Below are 18,873 nucleotides of genomic sequence, written 5' to 3' on the forward strand. Positions count from 1 at the left end.
GCCGCATTGATATCATCTCAGCAGTGCCACAGGCTGATCGCCCCCATGCCACGCCGCATTGATGCAGTAATTCATGCAGAGTCAGAGCCCCGACCAAATATTGAGGGCAGATACTGGACAGACTTCTCAGCAGGACGACATTTCGATATTAAAAGTCATTTTTGAAATTGGGCTTATATAATATTCTCATTTTCTGAGACACTAAATTTGGGGTTTTTATTAACTGTTCCCATAATCACTAACATTAAAGAGGCTGTCACACATTATAAGTGTCCTGTCTCCTCCATAATGTGATCGGCGCCGTAATGTAGGTGACAGTAGTGGTTTTTATTGAGGAAAATGATGTATTTTCACCAAGTTATGACCTATTTTAAATTTATGCTAATGACTTTCTTAATAGACAACTGGGCGTGTTTTTACTTTTGACCTTGTTGGCGTTGTGGAGAGGAGTGTATGACGCTGACCAATCAGTGACCAATCAGCGACCTATCTGCGTCATACATCAGCGTCATACACCCCTCTCCATTCATTTACTCTGCACATAGTGATCCTGCGTCTGTAATGTTCGTGGCTGCGGGCTGGGCTATAAGAAGGGTCCAGCCCCCTAGTTCGATGCCTGAGCGTTGTTAGTTTTCCCAGTCTGTCTTGCAAATGGTCCCTTAGTGTTTCCCGTTCCTGTTGTTACCCGTACCTTGTTCCCCGTTCCTGTTTCCCGTGCTTTGCCCTAGTATCAAGTCGTGCCACGTCCTGTGTCATCTGCCATGTCCAGAGGAATCTGCCACGTCCTGTGTCATCTGCCACGTCTGGAGGAATCTGCCACGTCCTGTGTCATCTGCCACGTCTGGAGGAATCCGCCACGTCCAGAGGAATCTGCCACGTCCAGAGGAATCTGCCACGTCCGGAGGAATCCGCCACGTCCTGTGTTATCTGCCACGTCCGGAGGAATCCGCCACGTTTGGAGCAACTTGCGGCTCCTGTGTCATCCGCCACGTTTGGCGCCATCTGCTGCACCCATCTCATCTGTGCCAGAGCACCGGCCACCATCTGGACTCTTCAGGTACCCTTGTGCGGGACATTGTATTTCTGGGGTATCCTGTTGTTTGGCCAGCTGCCTCCCCGCTGCGGCGGTACTGCCTAGTGGGTCCACTAACCCGCTCCGTGACAGTACGCTCAGGCCATGGACCCCGCTGGTCAACCTGAGACGTTGACTACACAAGCCATGCTGGCTGAGATGGAGGATCTCCAGTCACGACAAGACCAGCTCCTCCTGTCGGTGAACGCCATAGCCCATCGGCTGCCTGCTCCAACCACAGTCATTACCGCACCCGTTCCTGCGGTTCCGCCTGCTACACTTCCTGTCTGTACCGGTACCAACCCCCTGTGTTTCTTGCCGCTACCTCCACGCTATGACGGAGATCCGAGGTCCTGCAGGGGATTTTTGAATCAGTGCCTGATCCATTTCAGACTACATGCCAGGTCCTTCTGTTCGGATGACGTCAGGATCGCCTTCATCATCTCTCTCCTTACCGGCAAAGCCCTGGCATGGGCCAATCCTCTGTGGGAACATCAGGGACCAGAGACCCGGGACTTGCAGTGCTTCTTACAGACCTTCCGCTCGATCTTTGAGGAACCTGGGAGAGGTTCTTCGGCTGCTGCATCCTTGCTGACCCTACACCAGGGAGACCTCTCCGTGGGCGAGTATGCCATTCAATTCCGTATCCTGGCTGCTGAATTGACCTGGAACAACGAGGCTTTGGTGGCTACATTCTGGCAGGAACTGTCTTCAGGGATCAAGGACGAGCTGGCTGCTCGCGATCTGCCATCTACCCTGGACGATCTTATCCTACTCGCCTCCCGTGTCGACATGAGGATCTGGGAACGTTCCCAAGAGGTTCTCCGGGGGAGAGAACTTTCCAGGCTGGATTCTGCTGTCCCGCAATCCCCCTCAGTCGTCCCACCAGAGGATCCGATGCAGGGTAATTATGTCAAATTGTCTACCCAGGAGAAACAACGCAGACGCACTTCTGGACTTTGTCTGTATTGCGGCCATGGAGGCCATATTGTGCGTCTGTGTCCCCAGAGGCCGGGGAGACCCCAATGCCTAGGTGGAACAGAATCTAACAGAGCATTCAGTTCCAAACTGACTATTCCTGTGACCCTGGTATCCGGCGAGAGGACGCATCAAGTTTCTGCCTATCTTGACTCTGGCTCTGCTGCAAACTTCATCCAGAAAGAGCTTGTGGATCATCTTCAGCTGCCCACAGTTCCCCTGGAGACATCTCTGGCTGTTGCCTCAGTTAATGGACTGCCTCTGCCTGATCCCATTACCTCTAGAACCAAGCCGTTGAAGCTCCAGGTTGGAGTCCTTTATTCTGAATTTATTCGTTCCTTGTTTTGCCCAAGGCCATCAATCCTGTTCTGCTGGGCCTGCCTTGGCTTCGACTACATGCCCCAGTCCTGGACTGGAATTCTGGAGAGGTTCTCCAATGGGGCTCCAAGTGCCATGGTTGTTATCTGTTGCAGATCCATCCTGTCAGGCCTTCTCTGCCTCAGTCGTTGGCGGGACTGCCTCCCCAATTTGCTCAGTATGCAGATGTTTTCAGCAAAAAGGAGGCTGAGACGCTGCCTCCACATCGCACCTATGACTGCCCCATTGAACTGGTTCCTAATGCCTCTCTCCCCCGTGGACGGGTATATCCTCTCTCCTTGCCTGAGTCTCTATCCATGTCGGCCTATATCAAGGAGAATCTGGAGAGGGGTTTTATACGGGAATCTTCCTCCCCGGCCGGGGCTGGATTCTTCTTTGTTAAATAGAAGGATGGATCCCTTCGTCCCTGCATTGACTACAGGGGCCTCAACCTGATCACAGTCAAGAACAAATACCCGTTGCCACTCATCTCTGAGCTATTTGATCGCATACGAGGGGCCAAAATTTTTTCTAAGCTAGACCTGCGTGGGGCTTACAATCTAGTCCGGATTCGCCGGGGTGACGAATGGAAGACGGCATTTAACACCCGGGACGGGCAATACGAATACCTGGTGATGCCCTTCGGACTGTGTAACGCTCCCGCAGTGTTTCAGGAGTTCGTTAACGACATCTTCCGAGATCTACTCTATGTCTGTGTTGTTGTTTATCTCGATGATATTTTGATTTTCTCCCCAGATCAGACGACTCATCGGAGGCATGTCCGTCAGGTTCTACTACGATTGAGGGAGAATCATTTATACGCCAAGCTGGAGAAATGCGTCTTTGAGAAGAGTTCTCTGCCCTTCCTGGGCTACATCATCTCGGATCAAGGCCTCAAGATGGATCCTGAGAAAGTGAAGGCTGTCCTGGAGTGGCCACGTCCCCAAGGCTTAAGGGCCATACAGCGGTTCCTGGGATTCGCCAATTTCTACCGGCAGTTTATTCCAAACTTCTCTTCTCTGACGTCTCCCATCTCGACCCTTACCAAGAAGGGTGTGAACGCCAAGGTGTGGACTCCAGAGGCAGAGTCTGCATTTAATAGCCTGAAGAAATCCTTCACTTCAGCCTCGATCCTCCATCATCCTGACGTATCTCGGCAGTTCTCACTGGAAGTGGACGCTTCCTCTGTTGGTGCAGGTGCACTTCTGTTCCAGAGAAGCTCCAAAGGAAAGGCAGTAGTATGTGGCTACTACTCTAGACTGTTTTCTTCTGCTGAGCGCAATTACTCCATTGGAGATCGGGAGCTGCTGGCCATCAAATTGGCTCCGGAGGAGTGAAGACATCTTCTGGAGGGCGCTGCTCACCCCATCCTGATCTTCACCGACCACAAGAACCTCACTTACCTTCAGTCCGCTCAAAGACTTAATCCTCGTCAAGCCAGGTGGTCGCTGTTCTTCACCCGTTTTCTGTTTGTGCTCCACTACCGTCCCGCGGACAAGAATGTGAGGGCCGATGCCCTGTCCAGATCGTTTGAGACGGATGACACGGTGGAGTCCCTTCAGACCATCATAGACCCGTCCTGCATTGTCAATGCTAATCCTCTGCAGGTTAGAGACATCCCTCCTGGGAGGACTTTTGTTCGGTTGGCAGACAGGAGAAGAATTCTCTGCTGGGGACATAGTTCTAAACTTGCTGGGCACGCCGGTGTCCGTAAAACCCGAGACCTGATTGCTCATCACTTTTGGTGGTCCACGCTACCTAAGGATGTTCTGGACTTTGTCTCTTCTTGCACGGTGTGTGCCTCTAACAAAGTGACTCACTACAAGCCTGCCGGTCTGCTTCAACCTCTGCCTGTACCCAATGCCCCCTGGCAGCAAATTGCGATGGACTTCGTCACAGACCTTCCCCCCTCCCCTCAGCAGGATGTAACACTGTTTGGGTGGTGGTGGACCGGTTCTCTAAGATGGCTCATTTTATCCCGCTGACCGGCCTACCTTCTGCTCCTCGTCTGGCAAGTCTCTTCATCCAGCACTTCTTCCGCTTGCATGGCTTGCCTCTTCACATTGTGTCCGACCGGGGGGTTCAGTTTACCTCAAGGTTCTGGAGAGCCCTCTGTAAACTCCTGGATGTGAGATTGGACTTTTCCTCTGCCTATCACCCCCAGCCCAATGGGCAAGTTGAGAGGATCAACCAGATCATGGAAAATTATCTCCGCCACTTCATCTCTTCACAGCACGATAACTGGGTACAGCTTCTACCATGGGCCGAATTTTCTTACAACAACCACACAAGTGAGTCCACCACTTCCACTCCGTTTCACATCGTGTACAGTCAACATCCCAGAGTCCCTCTTCCTGTGTCGACTTCATCTCAGGTTCCCGCTGCTGACTCTGCATATGGGGACTTCCTGCAAATCTGGCAACAGACCCGGTCCTCTATTTTGCTGGCAGTAGATCGCATGAAGCGAAAGGCAGATACTAAGAGAAGAGAGCCGCCTCAGTATCTTCCGGAGACTAAAGTCTGGCTGTCCTCTCGGAACATTCGTTTGAAGGTGCCCTCATACAAGTTCGCTCCCAGGTTCCTTGGACCATTCGAGGTCCTGCAGCAGATCAACCCTGTCGCCTACAAGCTTCGGCTGCCTCCTACCCTCAGGATTCCCAACTCCTTCCACGTCTCCCTCCTGAAGCCTGTGATCCTAAACCGCTATTCCAAGACTCCCAGCCCTGCGGTTGCTCCCAGCGGCTCCTCGGACATCTTTGAGGTCAAGGAGATCTTGGACACCAAGAGAGTGAGAGGAAAGACCTTTTATTTGGTGGATTGGAGCTGGTTTGGTCCCGAAGAGAGGTCCTGTGAGCCAGAGGAGAACCTCAATGCCCCTACTCTTCTAAAGAAGTTTCTCTCTCGCTCCGGTCCCAAGAAGAGGGGGCGTAAGAGGGGGGATACTGTAATGTCAGTGGCTGCGGGCTGTCAGCTCCAGCCTCCCGCTGACAGCTGCAGCCACGAGTCGGCAAGCGCCGGCCCCAGCCTCCTCCTCAGGAGACGCCAGCGCTTGCATCCACTCACCTCCGCCGGAGCCTGCAGGGTGCGCACGCATGCTCGTCCCCGCTCTTAAAGGGGCAGCGCGCACCGGACATCTTGAACGACCTTTGACCCGTGAGTACCCTGGGCTATAAGAGGGGTCCAGCCCCCTAGTTCGATGCCTGAGCGTTGTTAGTTTTCCCAGTCTGTCTTGCAAATGGTCCCTTAGTGTTTCCCATTCCTGTTGTTACCCGTACCTTGTTCCCCGTTCCTGTTTCCTGTGCTTTGCCCTAGTATCAAGTCGTGCCACGTCCTGTGTCATCTGCCACGTCCAGAGGAATCTGCCACGTCCTGTGTCATCTGCCACGTCTGGAGGAATCCGCCACGTCCTGTGTCATCTGCCATGTCTGGAGGAATCCGCCACATCCTGTGTCATCTGCCACGTCCAGAGGAATCTGCCACGTCAGGAGGAATCTGCCACGTCCTGTGTTATATGCCACGTCCGGAGGAATCCGCCACGTCTGGCGCAACTTGCGGCTCCTGTGTCATCCGCCACGTTTGGCGCGATCTGCTGCACCCATCTCATCTGTGCCAGAGCTGCGGCCACCATCTGGACTATTCAGGTACCCTTGTGCGGGACATTGTATTTCTGGGGTGTCCTGTTGTTCGGCCAGCTGCCTCCCCGCTGCGTCGGTACAGCCTAGTGGGTCCACTAACCCGCTCCATGACAGCGTCGTTCACTATGTGCAGTCACATACTCACACATTAACGTTACTGAAGTGTCTTGACAGTGAATAGACATCACCTCCAGCCAGGACGCGATGTCTATTCACAATCCAGACACTTCGGTAACGTTTGTGTGGGATTTACAGCACAGCAAGCATAATCTCGTGAGATCTCGCTGTAAATGACAGCACAACGTGATCTCGATGTGCTGTGTGAGTAAGAAACACACAAACGTTACCGAAGTGTCGGGATTGTGAATAGACATCGCGTCCTGGCTGGAGGTGATGTCTATTCACTGTCAAGACACATCAGTAACGTTAATGTGTGAGTATGTGACTGCACATAGTGAACAACGCAGGAGTAAATGAATGGAGAGAAGTGTATGATGATGATTGGTCACTGATTGGTCACTGGTTGGTCAGCGTCATACACTTCTCTCCACAACGCCAACAAGGTCTAAAGTAAAAACACGCCCAGTTGTCTATTAAGAAAGTCATTATCATAAATCTAAAATAGTTCATAACTTGGTGAAAATAGATTGTTTTTCTAAATAAAAAACACTGATCTAATCTACATTACAGCGCCGATCACATTATGTACAAGATAGACCACTTATAATGTGGTGACTGTCTCTTTAAAAGAAAAAAATGCTGGAAATAGATCCCCCTGTGTGTAATGAATCTATAGAATATATGAGTTTCACTTTTTGAATTGAATTATATATGTTTTGAGCTTGGTTGTTCTGATATATATGTACCGAGCTTTGTTCTGGTGCTGTATTTATGTACCGAGCTTTGTTCTGGTGCTGTATTTATGTACTGAGCTTGGTTCTGGTGGTGTATATACAGTGAAGGAAATAAGTATTTGATCCCTTGCTGATTTTGTACGTTTGCCCACTGTCAAAGTCATGAACAGTCTAGAATTTTTAGGCTAGGTTAATTTTACCAGTGAGAGATAGATTATATAAAAAAAAAAGAAGAAAATCACATTGTCAAAATTATATATATTTATTTGCATTGTGCACAGAGAAATAAGTATTTGATCCCCGACCAACCATTAAAGGAACAGTGTCACCAAAATTTTTTTTTTTATATCAGTTTTATGTTAGTGTTTTATTAAAAACGTTTATATTTATTTGTGTGTTTGTGTGTTACTTTTTTCTATTTTTTCACTTTTTCTTCCCTATGGGGGCTGCCATTTTTTTTTCCATTTCTGTATGTGTCGATTAACGACACATACAGACATGGAATACGGCAGCTCCAGTCCCATAGGGACTGCGAACGGGGCCCGTTCCATCCACTATGGTGTACGCCATGTGTGTGGGAACGGCGCATGCGCCGCTCCCACACAGTCCGATTTGAAATGTGCGCCGCCCGGCGCCATTTTCCTGTGGACCGGAAGTTGCGGCCGGGCAGTAAGATTGCTACTTCCGGTCGCGGCTTCCGGACTTGTGCACATGGAGCAGCGGCAGCAGACGGAGCGGACGGACCGGAGGGAGCGGCGGCGACTGGAGCAGGTAAGTGATTTCTATGTATGTTTGTGTTTCAGTGTGTTTTACTAGTGTATGTAAACCTTCTACACTGTGTGTTAGCTCAAAAAATGGCGACACACAGTGTAGGAGGTTAGACCGTTCAAACCCCTCGTTTCTCCCGGCACTAGCCAGGATAAAGGAGGGGGGGGATGCTGAGAGCTCACTAGAGCGAGGGATTTTTTCCCAATTTTGCAGCATAACGCAATGTGGTTGCTTTACCACATGCAATGCTGCAATTTTGGGAATTGCTCCATCTAGTGACCAGTGCTGGGAAATATTATAAATTGAATCCAATTTATAATATTTCCTGACTCGTGAAAAAAATAAAAAAAATTAGAACAATGTTTAATCACCTACACACTAATTGTTTAACTAAAAAAACAAAACATGTTTTGCTAACAACACATTCCCTTTAAGAGTTCAGCCTCCTCCAGACCAGTTACTGCTCCAAATCAACTTGGTGCCTGCATTATAGACAGCTCTTACATGGTCACCTGTATAAAAGACTCCTGTCCACAGACTCAATGAATCAGTCTGACTCTAACCTCTCCAACATGGGCAAGACCAAAGAGCTTTCTAAGGATGTCAGGGACAAGATCATAGACCTGCACAAGGCTGGAATGGGCTACAAAACCATAAGTAAGACGCTGGGTGAGAAGGAGACAACTTTTGGTGCAATAGTAAGAAAATGGAAGACATACAAAATGACTGTCAATCGACATCGATCTGGGGCTCCATGCAAAATCTCACCTCGTGGGGTATCCTTGATCCTGAGGAAGGTGAGAGCTCAGCCGAAAACTACACGGGGGGAACTTGTTAATGATCTCAAGGCAGCTGGGACCACAGTCACCAAGAAAACCATTGGTAACACATTACGCCGTAATGGATTAAAATCCTGCAGTGCCCGCAAGGTCCCCCTGCTCAAGAAGGCACATGTACAGGCCCATATGAAGTTTGCAAATGAACATCTGGATGATTCTGAGAGTGATTGGGAGAAGGTGCTGTGGTCAGATGAGACTAAAATTGAGCTCTTTGGCATTAACTCAACTCGCCGTGTTTGGAGCAAGGGAAATGCTGCCTATGACCCAAAGAACACCGTCCCCACTGTCAAGCATGGAGGTGGAAGCATTATGTTTTGAGGGTGTTTTTCTGCTAAGGGCACAGGACTACTTCAACGCATCAATGGGAGAATGGATGGAGCCATGTACCGTCAAAGTGACAACCTCCTTCCCTCCACCAGGACATTAAAAATGGCTGGTGGCTGGGTCTTCCAGCACGACAATGACCCGAAACATACAGCCAAGGCAACAAAGGAGTGGCTCAAAAAGAAGCACATTAAGGTCATGGAGTGGCCTAGCCAGTCTCCAGACCTTAATCCCATCGAAAACTGATGGAGGGAGCTGAAGATCCGAGTTGCCAAGCGACAGCCTCGAAATCTTAATGACTTACAGATGATCTGCAAAGAGGAGTGGGCCAAAATTCCATCTAACATGTGTGCAAACCTCATCATCAGCTACAAAACACGTCTGACTGCTGTGCTTGCCAACAAGGGTTTTGCCACCAAGTATTAAGTCTTGTTTGCCAAAGGCATCAAATACTTATTTCTCTGTGCACAATGCAAATAAATATATATCATTTTGACTATGTGATTTTCTGTTTTTTTTTATATAATCTATCTCTCACTGGTAAAATTAACCTAGCCGAAAAATTCTAGACTGTTCATGTTTTTGACAGTGGGCAAACTTACAAAATCAGCAAGGGATCAAATACTTATTTCCTTCACTGTATGCACTGAGCTTTGTTCTGGTGTTGTATATATGTACTGAGCTTGGTTCTGTTGCTGTATATATGTACTGAGCTTGGTTCTGGTGTTGTATATATGTACTGAGCTTTGTTCTGGTGTTGTATATATGTACCGAGCTTTGTTCTGGTGCTGTATTTATGTACTGAGCTTTGTTCTGGTGCTGTATATATGTACTGAGCTTGGTTCTGGTGTTGTATATATGTATGAGCTTGGTTCTGGGGCTGTATATATGTACTGAGCTTGGTTCTGGTGCTGTATATTTGTACTGAGCTTTGTTCTGGTGTATATATGTACTGAGCTTTGTTCTGGTGTTGTATATAAATATTGAGCTTGGTTCTAGTGTTTGTATATGTGTATGAGTTTGGTTCTGTTGCTGTATATATGTACTGAATTTGGTTCTGGTGTTGTATATGTGTATGAGCTTGGTTCTGATGTATATATGTACTGAGCTTGGCTCTGATGTTTATATGTACTAAGCTTTGTTCTGGTGCTGTATTTATGTACTAAGCTTTGTTGGGGTGCTGTATATATGTACTGAGCTCGGGGAAGTGTATCGTTATTGCCGGGAAACCGAATATTTTTTTTTAAAGTCTGTTTATTACCACTACTATCCACCAGGTGGCAGCTCATAACCCCATCATGGCTTCTAGTGTGTGCAGGGTCCTTCATTGTATCGGAAAAGACGGTGCCAGCTACTATTTGTTGATGTTATGAACCCTAAATTGTGACCAAATAAAATGCTGACACATCTGATAAAGGCGGCAGGTTCTTACCTCAATATTGATGAGGGGCAGGGGAAACCTGCGAGAGTAAATATGATAGGATCAATAGATAAGGGTCAGGGGAGACATCTGAAGATGAGGGACAGGGGAGACATCCTGAAGATAAACGGAAAGATGAGATGGCTGAAGATAGATGGGAAGATGAGGATAAGAGGTGACGTCTGAAGATGGACAGTAATATAAGGATCAGGGGCGACATCTGACAATAGCTGGGATGATAAGGATCAGGAGGTGTCTGAAGACGAATGGGAAGGTGAGGAGCAGGGAAGACGTCTGAAGATGGAGAGAAAGAAGAGGAATAGGGAAGACGTCTTAAGATGGACAGGAAGAAGAGAAACAGGGAAGACGTCTGAAGATGGACGAGAAGAAGAGGAATAGGGAAGACGTCTTAAGATGGACAGGAAGAAGAGAAACAGGGAAGACGTCTGAAGATGGACGAGAAGAAGAGGAACAGGGAAGACGTCTGAAGATGGACGAGAAGAAGAGGAACAGGGAAGACGTCTGAAGATGAAGAGGAACAGGGAAGATGTCTGAAAATGGACGGGAAGAAGAGGAACAGGGAAGACGTCTGAAGATGGAGAGGAAAAAGAGGAACAGGTAAGATGTCTGAAGATGGACGAGAAGAAGAGGAACAGGGAAGACGTCTGAAGATGGACGAGAAGAAGAGGAACAGGGAAGACGTCTGAAGATGAAGAGGAACAGGGAAGACGTCTGAAGATGGACAGGAAGAAGAGGAACAGGGAAGACGTCTGAAGATGGACGGGAAGAAGAAAAACAGGGAAGATGTTTGAAGATGAAGAGGAACAGGGAAGACGTCTGAAAATGGACGGGAAGAAGAGGAACAGGGAAGACGTCTGAAGATGGACAGGAAGAAGAGGAACAGGGAAGACGTCTGAAGATGGACGGGAAGAAGAAAAACAGGGAAGATGTTTGAAGATGAAGAGGAACAGGGAAGACGTCTGAAAATGGACGGGAAGAAGAGGAACAGGGAAGACGTCTGAAGATGGACGGGAAGAAGAGGAACAGGGAAGACGTCTGAAGATGGACGGGAAGAAGAACAGGGAAGACGTCTGAAGATGGATGGGAAGAAGGGGAACAGGGAAGACGTCTGAAGATGGACGGGAAGAAGAGGAGTGCCACAGAACACGTCAGATAGAGAAGCGTCACTCCACAGAACACGTCAGATAGAGAAGCGTCACTCCACAGAACACGTCAGATAGAGAAGCGTCACTCCACAGAACACGTCAGATAGAGAAGCGTCACTCCACAGAACACGTCACATAGAGAAGCGTCACTCCACAGAACACGTCACATAGAGAAGCGTCACTCCACAGAACACGTCACATAGAGAAGCGTCACTCCACAGAACACGTCACATAGAGAAGCGTCACTCCACAGAACACGTCACATAGAGAAGCGTCACTCCACAGAACACGTCACATAGAGAAGCGTCACTCCACAGAACACGTCAGATAGAGAAGCGTCACTCCACAGAACATGCTGCTCCAGAGTCCAGTGGCGGTGGCTTTACACCCCTCCTTCTGACACTTGGCATTGTGCTCGGTGATGTTCGGATGGCATGCAGCTGCTCGGCCATGAAGCTCCCGGGCACAGTGCGGATGGTAATACCAGAGGAGGTCTGTACTCAGTTATGGAGTCAGCGGAGTGTTGGTGACTTTTCTGCACTTGCTCCTCAGCACTCCCCCCCCCCCCCGCTGTGTAACGTTACGTGGTCTGCACTTCGTGGCTGACTTGCGGCGGTTTCTTCCACTTTACAATAATATCAGTCACAGGTGACGGTGGAAGATCCAGGAGGGGAGACATTTCCAGAACTGACGTGTTCCCCGGTGACGTCCTATTACAGGACCGCGCTGGAGGTCACTGATCTCCTTACTACGACCTGTTCTACCACCGATGTCTGTAACGTGTTTGCAGGGCGAGCGCCAGATGTTATAGAACGGGGGGAAACACCTGAATATAATGATTAATAGGGGGGCACATACTTTTCTCCATAAACTGTGTGTATCAGCAGGGGATTTCTTAGAAGGGATTTCCTCCACTGCTCGGGATCGGTGTCTCGGGGAGGACAATAAACCTGCTCCATCTGTGTGTATATATATATATATATATATATATATATATATATATATATATATATAAATTAATTTCTGTTGCATGTTCTTTATGTACGACCAAACGACTGGACCGATCTGCACCAAACTTGACACATAAGTAAACCACGCGCTTCCGAAGGTTTCAGCTTTCTAGGACCTACCGTTCTCAACATATTCACGAAAGCAAATAAAGCACCACCGGCTTCCACATCAAGGACCTTCCTCCATATCACATGACCCGTATCAGCCAATAGAAGCTGGCAGGTCCTTCCTTCTTAGCCTCACTCACATACACACAGTTTTCCACCAGGTTTCCATAACAACTCAGCCATGTTTTTTTCCTCGCGGTGCACGGACTGTTCCTACACTGGATTCTCATAAATTGAACCCCTTTCAGACCAGTCCGGCTTCCAAAAAGGAACCGGCACTTGGACTTTATTGGATTTGTCGGCTTCTTATCAGCAGGAAATGACGTTTTAAACCACAAACAACAAACAGACGAGTGTGAAGCCGGGAATCTCCGCTATTCTATATTATAAAAGTCAATGTCTCTCTGTGCTCTATAGGCATCCAAACGTCTGGACCATTTGACCCCAAATTTGGCACATAGGTGTCCGGGAAGGTTTTCGTTAAGGGTCCCGACCTTGCTGTTGTTCTCCGTTATCCGCCGTTATCACATGATCACAATCCAATAATATAAAAGCAAATACAGACATTGGCTTTTATAGTAAAGGTGTTTTTATCTGGCAGTAGCAGGTCGTGCACTTTACAAGATAATCCTAGATGGGAAGGTACAGGGGAGCGGTTACCCATAGCAACCAATCAGATTACTGATGGCCGGGAGGAAAGCTGCATTACTAGTTGCAGAGGCTCCAACTTCCCAACTGCCAGCTGATCAAATGCGTCATACTGCTACTCGACCTGCTGAAACTCCTCAGCAAACTCCGGCTCTCTCAGCAACAGATCAGACAGGTGGCTCTCAGAAGCGCAGAAACTGCTGTCCAAACCCAGGCCAGAAAGCAGCTGAGAGAGCGCGTCATGTTCAGCGTGCTAATGAGTGGCTTTTATTTTTTATTCAGAGATGGAAACACATACGAAAATAAAATTGTACATCGCTAATGTGTTTCAGAATGAGTTACGTGTGTGTTCCGACTTCAAATAAACAATTACAATATAATTCCAAACCCCCCCATAACAATAACATATCGCCTCGGTGCACAGTCCCCCTCCGGCTGCTCCGCAGTCCACGCAGAGTTCCCTGGATATTCAGTCAATTATACCATGATGTATATTGAAATGTCCGCATTAAAGCGGCGACATCGGCTGGAGAGTAATGTTTTTCTATAAACGTGCGCCATGTTTTAAAGAAATTCTCTTTGGATTTTTCTTTGTGTCGTTCTATGTCGATTTGATCATAATTAGCAATGTTGTGAGAGTAGCGAGTACCTCCGAAAGCTCTGGCACAGGTTTCTGTAACCAGTGGCGCAAAATGCTCTTTTTGATAGCCAATAAGGCTACGTGGATCACTTTTTGATAGCCAATAAGGCTACGTGGATCACTTTTTGATAACCAATAAGGCTATGTGGATCACTTTTTGATAACCAATAAGGCTACCTGGATCACTTTTTGATAACCAATAAGGACACGTGGATCACTTTTTGATAACCAATAAGGCTATGTGGATCACTTTTTGATAACCAATAAGGCTACGTGGATCACTTTTTGATAACCAATAAGGCTATGTGGATCACTTTTTGATAACCAATAAGGCTATGTGGATCACTTTTTGATAACCAATAAGGCTACGTGGATCACTTTTTGATAACCAATAAGGCTTTGTGGATCATTTTTTGATAACCAATAAGGCTACTTGGATCACTTTTTGATAACCAATAAGGCTACGTGGATCACTTATTGATAACCAATAAGGCCATGTGAATCACTTATTGATAACCAATAAGGCTACGTGGATCACTTATTGATAACCTATAAGGCCATGTGGATCACTTTTTGATAACCAATTAGGCCATGTGGATCACTTTTTGATAACCAATAAGGCTACGTGGATCACTTATTGATAACCTATAAGGCCATGTGGATCACTTTTTGATAACCAATTAGGTCATGTGGATCACTTTTTGATAACCAATAAGGCCATGTGGATCACTTATTGATAACCAATAAGGCCATGTGGATCACTTATTGATAACCAATAAGGCCACGTGGATCACTTTTTGATAACCAATAAAGCCATGTGGATCACTTATTGATAACCAATAAGGCTACGTGGATCACTTATTGATAACCAATAAAGCCATGTGGATCACTTATTGATAACCAATAAGGCTACGTGGATCACTTATTGATAACCTATAAGGCCATGTGGATCACTTTTTGATAACCAATTAGGCCATGTGGATCACTTTTTGATAACCAATAAAGCCATGTGGATCACTTATTGATAACCAATAAGGCTACGTGGATCACTTATTGATAACCAATAAAGCCATGTGGATCACTTATTGATAACCAATAAGGCCATGTGGATCACTTATTGATAACCAATAAGGCCATGTGGATCACTTATTGATAACCAATAAAGCCATGTGGATCACTTATTGATAACCAATAAAGCCATGTGGATCACTTATTGATAACCAATAAGGCTACGTGGATCACTTATTGATAACCAATTAGGCCATGTGGATCACTTTTTGATAACCAATAAGGCTACGTGGATCACTTTTTGATAACCAATTAGGCCATGTGGATCACTTATTGATAACCAATAAGGCTACGTGGATCACTTTTTGATAACCAATAAGGCCACGTGGATCACTTTTTGATAACCAATAAGGCTTTGTGGATCATTTTTTGATAACCAATAAGGCTACTTGGATCACTTTTTGATAACCAATAAGGCTACGTGGATCACTTATTGATAACCAATAAGGCCATGTGGATCACTTATTGATAACCAATAAGGCTACGTGGATCACTTATTGATAACCTATAAGGCCATGTGGATCACTTTTTGATAACCAATTAGGCCATGTGGATCACTTTTTGATAACCAAAAAGGCTACGTGGATCACTTTTTGATAACCAATAAGGCCATGTGGATCACTTATTGATAACCAATAAGGCCATGTGGATCACTTATTGATAACCAATAAGGCCATGTGGATCACTTTTTGATAACCAATAAAGCCATGTGGATCACTTATTGATAACCAATAAGGCTACGTGGATCACTTATTGATAACCTATAAGGCCATGTGGATCACTTTTTGATAACCAATTAGGCCATGTGGATCACTTTTTGATAACCAATTAGGCCATGTAGTACACTTTTTGATAACCAATAAGGCTACGTGGATCACTTTTTGCTAACCAATTAGGCCATGTGGATCACTTATTGATAACCAATAAGGCTACGTGGATCACTTTTTGATAACCAATTAGGTCATGTGGATCACTTATTGATAACCAATAAGGCCATGTGGATCACTTATTGATAACCAATAAGGCCATGTGGATCACTTTTTGATAACCAATAAAGCCATGTGGATCACTTATTGATAACCAATAAGGCTACGTGGATCACTTATTGATAACCTATAAGGCCATGTGGATCACTTTTTGATAACCAATTAGGCCATGTGGATCACTTTTTGATAACCAATTAGGCCATGTAGTACACTTTTTGATAACCAATAAGGCTACGTGGATCACTTTTTGCTAACCAATTAGGCCATGTGGATCACTTATTGATAACCAATAAGGCTACGTGGATCACTTTTTGATAACCAATTAGGTCATGTGGATCACTTATTGATAACCAGTAAGGCCATGTGGATTACTTATTGATAACCATTAAGGCTACGTGGATCACTTTTTTAGCTAATAAAGGCGAGCCGTCTGTATCATCATCCTAAGGTATATAATGAAATAACAGCGCTTGTGGAGTGGCCGGTAGTGCCACATCCCAGGTATCTTTACGTGTAGCTGCCGGGGTATATAGGGGTAAATAGGGGGTATAAAGGGGTATTTAGGGTTTATAAAGGGGTATATAAGGGTATGTAGACAGTTTATAGGGGTATGTAGGGGGTTTACAGGGTTATGTTGGGGTTTTATAGGGGTATGTAGGGGGTATATAGGGGTATAAAGGGGGGTATGTAAGGGGTTTACAGGGTTATGTAGGGGTTTTATAGGGGTATGTAGGGGGTATAAAGGGGGTATGTAGGGGGTTTACAGGGGTATGTAGGGGTTTTATAGGGGTATGTAGGGGGTTTACAGGGTTATGTAGGGGTTTTATAGGGGTATGTAGGGGGTTTACAGGGTTATGTAGGGGTTTTATAGGGGTATGTAGGGGGTATATAGGGGTATAAAGGGCTACTAGCGATTTCCACAGAAACCAAGAAAATAGGAGGGCATGGATTCGACTCCTGGGCACTTTCTCTAGTCTGTGATGAAGCTCTGACCTTCCTCCCTCACTGATCTCACTATTCACTTCCCAGCATTGCTTGTTTTTCAAAAATGTCTGTGATTGGGTGACAGAAAAGCAGCCCCTTGAAATCTAATATGGCTGATAATGGGAGATGTCAGACAGCTACTTCCTGTCCCATAAACTCAGAGCAGTCTGGAACACAAACAGCCTGGCTAACAAGAGAAAGAGACTGCACACAGTGACTGCAAGGGAGAAAGAGACTGCACGCAGTGACTGCAAGGGAGGAAGAGACTGCACACAGCGACTGCAAGGGAGAAAGAGACTGCATACAGTGACTGCAAGGGAGAAAGAGACTGCACACAGTGACTGCAAGGGAGAAAGAGACTGCACGCAGTGACTGCAAGGGAGAAAGAGACTGTACAGGAGGAAGAGACTGCAAGGGAGGAAGAGACTGCACACAGTGACTGCAAGGGAGAAAGAGACTGCACACAGTGACTGCAAGGGAGGAAGAGACTGCACACAGTGACTGCAAGGGAGAAAGAGACTGCACACAGTGACTGCAAGGCTGGGTTCACACGAGCATGTTACGTCCGTAATGTACGGAACGTATTTCGGCCGGAAGTCCCGGACCGAATACAGTGCAGGGAGCCGGGCTCCTAGCATCATAGTGATGTACGACGCTAGGAGTCCCTGCCTCTGCGTGGAATTACTGTCCCGTACTGAAATCATGATTACAGTACGGGACAGTTGTCCTGCAGCGAGGCAGGGACTCCTAGCGTCGTACATAAGTATGATGTTAGGAGCCCGGCTCCCTGCACTGTGTTCGGTCCGGGACTTCCGGCCGAAATACGTTCCGTACATTACGGACGTAACATGCTCGTGTGAACCCAGCCCAAGGGAGAAAGAGACTGCACACAGTGACTGCAAGGGAGAAAGAGACTGCACACGGTGACTGCAAGGGAGAAAGAGACTGCACACGGTGACTGCAAGGGAGAAAGAGACTGCACACAGTGACTGCAAGGGAGAAAGAGACTGCACACAGTGACTGCAAGGGAGAAAGAGACTGCACACAGCGACTGCAAGGGAGGAAGAGACTGCACGCAGTGACTGCAAGGGAGAAAGAGACTGCACACAGTGACTGCAAGGGAGAAAGAGACTGCACAGGAGGAAGAGACTGCACACAGCGACTGCACAGGAGGAAGAGACTGCACACAGTGACTGCAAGGGAGAAAGAGACTGCACACAGTGACTGCAAGGGAGAAAGAGACTGCACAGGAGGAAGAGACTGCACACAGCGACTGCACACAGCGACTGCACAGGAGGAAGAGACTGCAAGGGAGGAAGAGACTGCACAGGGGGAAGAGACTGCACAGGAGGAAGAGACTGCACACAGTGACTGCAAGGGAGAAAGAGACTGCACAGGAGGAAGAGACTGCACACAGTGACTGCACAGGAGGAAGAGACTGCACGCAGTGACTGCAAGGGAGAAAGAGACTGCACAGGAGGAAGAGACTGCACAGGAGGAAGAGACTGCACAGGAGGAAGAGACTGCACACAGTGACTGCAAGGGAGAAAGAGACTGCACAGGAGGAAGAGACTGCACATAGTGACTGCACAGGAGGAAGAGACTGCACACAGTGACTGCAAGGGAGAAAGAGACTGCACAGGAGGAAGAGACTGCAAGGGAGGAAGAGACTGCACATAGTGACTGCACAGGAGGAAGAGACTGCACACAGTGACTGCAAGGGAGAAAGAGACTGCACGCAGTGACTGCAAGGGAGGAAGAGACTGCACACAGTGACTGCAAGGGAGAAAGAGACTGCACACGGTGACTGCAAGGGAGAAAGAGACTGCACACAGTGACTGCAAGGGAGAAAGAGACTGCACACAGTGACTGCAAGGGAGAAAGAGACTGCACACAGCGACTGCAAGGGAGGAAGAGACTGCACGCAGTGACTGCAAGGGAGAAAGAGACTGCACACGGTGACTGCAAGGGAGAAAGAGACTGCACACGGTGACTGCAAGGGAGAAAGAGACTGCA

Source organism: Rhinoderma darwinii, chromosome 2, assembly GCF_050947455.1.
Source record: "Rhinoderma darwinii isolate aRhiDar2 chromosome 2, aRhiDar2.hap1, whole genome shotgun sequence".
In the NCBI taxonomy this organism is placed as follows: domain Eukaryota; kingdom Metazoa; phylum Chordata; class Amphibia; order Anura; family Rhinodermatidae; genus Rhinoderma; species Rhinoderma darwinii.